Source organism: Pinus tabuliformis, chromosome 2_2, assembly GCF_031772625.1.
Source record: "Pinus tabuliformis cultivar Carrire ecotype Pingquan chromosome 2_2, CPIR1, whole genome shotgun sequence".
NCBI classification, from domain to species: Eukaryota; Viridiplantae; Streptophyta; class Pinopsida; order Pinales; family Pinaceae; genus Pinus; species Pinus tabuliformis.
The window spans coordinates 399,880,157-399,887,970 of NC_142300.1; positions in this window are offsets into that span (position 1 = coordinate 399,880,157).

The window sequence follows — 7,814 nt, forward strand, 5'->3', positions numbered from 1 at the left end:
AGAGGTGATACTATCAAAGGTGGCAAATGGTTAGTTACACCTCACAGGAGAGGTAGTGTTTATAGGTTTTATTCTAGTTCTAGTTCAAAGAGACATCATTATCATTACCACCACCATCCTTATAGGAAGAGTGAGAAGTAGTACTTTTCAAAGGAGTTCAAGAAATTCAAGCCTCCTACATTTCATGGAGAGATGAAGAAACTAGAAGATGCATAAGCATGGTTACTTGGGATGAAGAAGTTTTTTGAATGTCATGATTATATATAGGATATGAAATTAAATATATTTATTTTCAGTATCAAAGGAAGAGAAGATATCTGGTGGGAAGATGTGAAGCAAGTCAGAGGCATCAAGATAAAGGGGTTGGGTTGGCATGAGTTTTAAAGAATCTTCAGAAATAAGTACTTGCTTGAGAGATGTTATGATGTAAAGTGTTGGGCGTGTGTTATACTCTTTCCATGACTGGCGATATGCGCTATACATTGCGCTAGGCATAGAAGGGGAGCGGTAGTCCCCCTACACGGGGTCTGGGGCGACACCCCAGGAAATTGTTTTTTATGCAGACCCAAGGATGGGGGCACACCCAAATCGGTGGGCAGGCCTACCCATGGTTTTGTGCATGGGTTTTTCACAAGGTTTTGGCATGATGGTTTTCCTCCCATGGTATTTTATAGATCTGGTCAAGGGAACTACGGTTATGTTCTAATCCAAGTTTATGGATTTGGATTTATGAATGCTTCAACACGTATATATATGAATTATAACATTGAAATGAATATAATGAAATCAATCTGGTAGTATCGGCTTTTGGATCCAGGGAAAAATCTATGTGTATATTTGTTTTATGTTCTCATCATTATATATATATTAAGAATTCGTTTGCAAGTAATTTCTTTACAAGGTTAAAACCTACATTTGGTATCAGAGTTGTTTCAGCTTCAAGGGGATGTCTTTGTTTCTGAGGTGCTTTTCTCAAGCCTATGGTAGACCCTGTTATAGTGGGAGATCTATGGGATCGATTCTTGCGGTGAAAGAAGATGGCAAATAGTAGAAAGATAGAGATCGAGAAATTCAATGGACAAAGTTTTGAGTTGTGGAAGCTCAACATGGAGGATCTATTGGTGGATAAAGATCAGTGGATTGTGTTAGATACAAGTACTAAACCAATGACAATGTCAGGAGAATACTGGGTGAAGTTGGATCAGAAGATAATGAGCACAATATGATTGTGTATCTCTGATTCAGTATTGTTGAATGTATCGGGGGAAGCTACGATGAAGGATTTGTGGGATAATTTAGGGGTACCATTATAAGTCTCTGGTGAATAAAATGTTCCTGCAGAAAAAGTTGTATAACCTAAGGATGAAGGATGAAACTTGGTAACAGAGCATCTAAATGCCTTTAATAATGTGGTAAGTTAGTTGTTATCTATTGATATAAAAATTTTCAGAGGAAGATAAGTGCATCAGTTTGTTGTGTTCTCTACCAGATTCGTGGGATAGTCTCGTTGTTATTATAGGTAGAAATACAACTACCTTGAAGTTTGATGAAATAGTCTCATCCTTGTTGTCGGAGGATATGAGACGAAAAAATATGGAGAGCCAGAATGGAGATTCCTTTTCTGTAAGAGGATAGGTCTCGGAATAGAAACATAAATAATTTCTCGAGTGGGATATCTAAATCTAGAGGGAGATCTAAATCTCCAGGGAAAACCTGTAAAGCTATGCTAGAAATGTGGAAAATAAGGGCACTACAAAAAGGATTGTAAATCTAAAACTCTTGAGAAAGGAAAGGGATTTATGATGCTCCTTTTATAGAGGTGAAAACCACTTCAAATGAAGGTGGGGATGTATACTTGGCTTCTTCTTCAAGTATGCATGTAGATCATGAGGCATGGTTGATTGAATAAGGTGCATCCATTTACTTTACTCCCCATAGGTAGTGGTTTTGTGAGTATGGGAAATAAGAAGGTGGTGATGTCCTATTAGGGGATGACAGGAAGGCCAAAATCATAGGATGTGGACAATTCAAGTTGAAGTTGCAAGGTGGAAGGATTAGAACACTTCCTGGTGTTCTACATATTCTTGCATAGGCCAGAAATATGATTTTTGTAAGCAACATGGATGATGCAGGTGTAAAAATAGTGTTTGAGAAAGATACATGAAATATGGTTGGAGGAGCATCGGTATTGAAACAGGTAGTTTGGATTGAAACTTTCTAAAATCTTCTGCGTATAATTTTATTGATGGGTGCAACTATTTTTTGGTTCCTGAAAGTGGAGCATAAAATCTGGTGGTCTCTAGAGAAAATATCATGTTATGGAATCAAAGGCTTGGACATATTGGAGAGAAGGGCCTTTGAATACTACATGGTAATGGTATCATAGAAGGTATGTCTAATTTCTTTTTGGATTTTTATTTCTGTGAACATTGTGTATATGGGAAGCAGAATCGGGTGAGTTTCCCCTCTTGTGTTAAGAGGGTGAAAGGGATATTAGAGCTTGTGCACAATGATGTGTTTGGACCTGTGTCGGTTCCAACACTGGGTAAGTCTGTGTACTATGTCTCATTTATAGATGAATTCTCAAGGAATACATGGATATATTTCCTCAGGAAGAAATATGAAGTCTTTGACAGCTTTAAAGAATTTAAGGCTCTGGTGGAAAATCAGACATAGAAGAAGATTAAGGTGTTGAGGAGAGATAATGGTGGAGAGTTTTGAAAGAAGGAGTTTGAATAATTTTGTAAGAAGTGTGGTATAGCAAAATAGAAGACTACTCCATACACACCTCAACGAAATGGTGTTGTAGAAAGAATGAATAGGATGTTGATGGAAAAGGCAAGAAGAATGCTTAGTGGCACTGGATTAGGGTGGGAATTATGCGCAGAGACAGTGGATACTACATGTTACATGTTTAACAAATCACCTCCATCAGTATTGGAGGATAATACTCCACATCAGTTATGGACTAATAAGAAGCCCTCTCTTTAAAATCTGAGGCTATCTGGTTGTGATACATATGTACATGTTTCAAAGGAGAAAAGAACAAAGTTGGATATTAAATGTGAAAGGTGCATATTTATTGTGTATAAATATGGTTTAAAATGTTATAAGATTTGGAACCCATAAATATGGAAGGTTGTGTACGACCAATATGTGGTGTTTAGAGAGGTGAAATATGTTATTAAACATAAAGTCCTACCAAAGGAAGCTGAGAAGATAAAGTTTGAACTAAAGGAGGAAGAATCGGACTCTACAACAGAACTAGAATTAGAAGAGGAAAAGTCATAGACTCTACCTTTGAGAAGGCCAATTCGAGAGAGAAGGAAGCCATAGAGGTATAGTTGATCTACTTTATGTTCAAATTTTTCTTTATTTATTACTGATGATGATCTCAGGATTGTCAGGAAGGAAATGGATTCAGAGGATAACAAACTCTTGAGAGAGGCCATGGTTAATGAAATGTTATCTTTGGACAAAAATGAGGCATGGGATCTGGTGGATGTTTTGGCTGGAAGGAAACCCATTGGAAGAAAATGGGTGTTTAAGAAGAAGATGAATGTAGAAAGCAAGGTGGAGAAATACAAAGCTCAGTTGGTAGCAAAAGGTCATTTTGAGGTGCCGGAAATTGATTTTGGTGTTATCTTTTCTTCTGTTTCCAAGTTAGCTTCTATTAGATTAATTTTATCTGTTGTTGTTTCTTTTGATTTTGAAGTAGAACAGATGGATGTGACGACAAAATTTCTTCATGGGGATCTAGAAGAAGAGATCTACATGAAGCAACGTGAAGGCTATATGGCGAAGGGTAAGAAAGAACTGGTATGCAAGTTAAAAACATATTTGTATGGGTTAAAACAGTCACCAAGGATGTGGTATCATAAATTTGATACATATATATGGGGACTTGGCTTCACAAGAAACAAATAAAATCACTGTGTGTATTTTAAGATAATTGGAAACCGTGTTATATATTTGGTCTTGTATGTGGATGATATGATTTTTATTGTAAATGAAAAATAAATTATCCAGGATTTGAAGACCCAATTGTCCTCCAAATTCGACATGAAGGATCTTGGTGCTGCAAACTATATTTTGGGCATGGAAATTAAACGAGATCAGGAAAGGAGGAAGCTCTGGTTAAACCAAAGGAAGTATGTTGAAACAATATTGCAGAGGTTTAATATGTAGGATAGTAAACTAGTGAAGGTTCCTATTCCTGTAGGTGTAAAGTTATCTGTTGAACAATGTCCTAAGGCACAAGAAGAGGAAGACGACATGTCCCGTGTTCCATATGTGAGCGCAGTTGGTAGCCTGATGTATGCAATGGTCTCTACTAAACCATACATTGCACATGCAGTGGGAGTATTGAGCTGGTTTATATCAAAACGAGGGAAGGAGCATTAGATAATTGTGAAGGGGCTTTGAGGTATTTTCGTGGAACTAGTGATTATGGTCTGTGCTACCAAGGAAGACCAAGATTGGACAGAGTTTTGGACTTCTGTGGCTTTGTTAATGTAGACTAGGATAGAAATCTATATCAAAGAATATCTACAAGTGGGTATGTGTTTAACCTATTTGGAGAAGCATTCATTTGGATGAGTAAGAGGTAGTCAGTAATGGCACTTTCAATGACAGAGGTTGAATACATGGCAGCCACTCATGCAAGCAAGGAAGCAGTTTGGTTGCAGAGATTGTGTTCAAGTATGGGGTTGGTGTAACGAGCTATAAGGATAAACTGTGACAACCAAAGTGAAATTTTCTTGGTAAAGAACCTTGCTTATCATTCAAAGAAAATGCACATTGATGTTCAGTATCACTTTGTGAGGGATATGGTTGAGGAAAACAAGGTGTTGTTGGTAAAGGTGGACATTTTGAAGAATGTTGCATATGCATTGATGAAGTTTTTGAGCACTGAGAAGTTTTCTTGGTGTAGAGAAATAATGGGCATTGTAGGCCTGGACCAATGACTAAGGTCTCTTATGACCTCTTGTGTGGAAAGAAAACAACAAGTGGGAGAATGTTGGATGTGTGTTATATTCTTTCCATGACTAGCCCCCCTAAATAGGGTCTGGGACAGTGCCTCGGCAAATTTTTGTTTATGTGGACCCAAAGATGGGAGGTGGACCCAAAGATAGTGGGCAGACCTACCCATGATTTTGTGTATGGGTTTTTCACATGGTTTTGGGCATGATGGTTTTCAGCCCATGGTATTTTGTAGATCTAGTCAAGGGAACTATGGTTATGTTCTAATCCAAGGTTATGGATTGGGGTTTATGAATGCTTCGACATGTATATATATGTATTGTAACATGGAAAGGAATATAATGAAAAATCAATCCGGTATCCTGGTTTTGAGATCTACGGGAAAATATCTGTTTATATGTGTTTTATGTTCTCTCCATTGTATATATTTTTGTTTTAAGAATTCGTTTGTAGGTAATTTATGTACAGGGTTAAAACCTACATAAATGCCAAGTAATTCTATGAGTTGAATATTGGTTCCATAGATGAAGAGTACATGACCAAATTTCTAGAGTTTTTGAGGTATGTGCCCTACCTCAAGGATGAGAAGATGAAGGCCCAAAGGTTCATCAATGGACTGCCTTTAGCATTCAAAGATCATATTGAGTATGATGAGCCTTAGTCATTAGAGGAAGTCATCAAGAAGTTGAAGAATTTTTATGCGTAGTCGAAGTGCAAGTATGAGCCTATATGGGATTGGAAATGTAATGATAAGACTAAAGGAAAATGGCCTCAGAAGCGGGGAAGACCTCAGGATGCAAGTAAGAAAGAAAATGTGGCTCCTTATAAGAAGTTTAATGTAGCTGAGAAGGTACATGGACCTTGTGCCTCAGCTTGGATAGTAGCATACTAAAGGTAGTGGCAGGGAACCTGTTGTAGTGTTGGATTTGTGGCAAAGAACATCGCAAGAAGGATTATCCATTATGCCAGGGTGGCAAGCCTCAGATCTATAGTTCTCAAGAGGCGTAGATAGTTGGAGATGTTGGTCAGAGCATTCCTTGGATTTATACAACACTTGATAATAGGCAAGCGGATCATCAAACATCCATTATTGAGATGGAAGGTAAGATTTGTGATCTATTTGTTTCCATTTTGATTGATCCTTGATCTAATTATAGTTATGCTAGCTTTTGCCTGGTGGATAATTGTTGTTTGAGTAAACAAGTGCATGTAAAGTCTTGTTTGGTTCAATTAACTACAGGGACCAAGAAAACAGTTCATCATTGGGTGAGAGCTTGTGCATTCTAGTTGAATGGTATGCCTGCATCAGCACATCTAAATGTGCTTCCTTTGGGTTCTTGTGATATGAATTTGGGCATGGATTATTTGTTTACTCATATGACTAAGGTAGACTATTATAAGAAAGTTATAGAGTGTCTGAATGATGATGGAGAGAAGAGAATATTATAGGGAAAGAAGAAGCCTACATCAGTGAGAATCTTTGAAAAGTGTAACTAGGTTTGGTCTTCATAATGACATGTAATTGTGATTTCAGGTAAAGATATGTAAAGAAGAAAAATAAAATATTGTAATGCTTGCATCATGGGTTTCATGAGAAAGAGATTTTATTTTTGAGTGAAGGCTCCCATTGAAAATCTCTAGGAATTTTGTCATCTAGTCATAAAAGAATAAAAGAGTCATTGTCATATAATGAAGTCATGTTACACATTGTAAAGACTCACACTTGTCCATGTAAACTATTCCTCCAAGACCTTGTCACTAGCCCTCTCCAAGTCGGCCTACAATGAATGAAGAACCTAGAATGTGATTTCGGCTCTCCTCCTTGTGATCTTGTCGGCCTAAAATACATGAGGTAGCATGTATATATAGCCACACTCAACCTCACTTAGAGGTAAGTAATTCGGTGAAGCAGAGCCTCCAAAATAGAAGTGTGAAGAAAGGATTAGAAGAGAAGTGTGAAGGACAAAGCATGGGTAGTGAAGGGAGAGATTCTTCTATGTTTCTGATTTGGGTTATATACTATCCCACGTGTGAAAGAAGAAGGACTAAAGGCATAGAGAGAAGATCGAAGAACTAGTTGTTGCATTGTTTAGGTATGGGATCTTGCAGAAGGAAGTTGAGGAGAAGTGTTAGAGGTCTCTCTCTTGAAGAGACTAATCAAGGAGCATAGACTATCCTAGGGTTTCTGAAATAGGGTTAACCTAAGAGACCGAGATTCTCTGGGGTAACCGAGAGGAGCAGTGTGGAAGAGAAGAGACTGAGATTCTCTGGAAGGAATCTGAGGAGAGAAAAAGAAGCTGAGAAATGGAAGAGGCAGAACATTAAGGCTAGTGACAAGGGCCTTGGGAGGACACTAGCGTCAAGGGTCTTTATCATGGTCTTGGTATTTGTCAATTGAAGATATATAAGAATAATTTTTGATTGGGTTTTCCTCTCAAAGAGTGAGAGGTTTTGGCCCTCACTAACAAGCCTACATACCATGTCTCTTGTATTCTATTGTTTATTTGTTAATTGTCTTGATGAAAAGAACACACTGATAATATAACAAAGAGAACATCATAATACAAGAAGTAAAATCATGTCACAAGAAATTATCAAGAAGAGAAATCGCCTAATCATTAATGCCCTAGATTTCTCAACATGGTATCAGAGCTAAGGTGTTGAATTCTAGGAGGGGAATTCAAGAAATAAGACACATGAGAATCAAACTTCAAATAAGGAGCAAAGCATGTCAAGGAACACCAAGCAAGAGATAAATATCTTCATCATACCAAAGCCCTAGAAGCATCTACAAGATCATCAATGAAAGAAGGCTAGAATATTCAAGAAGG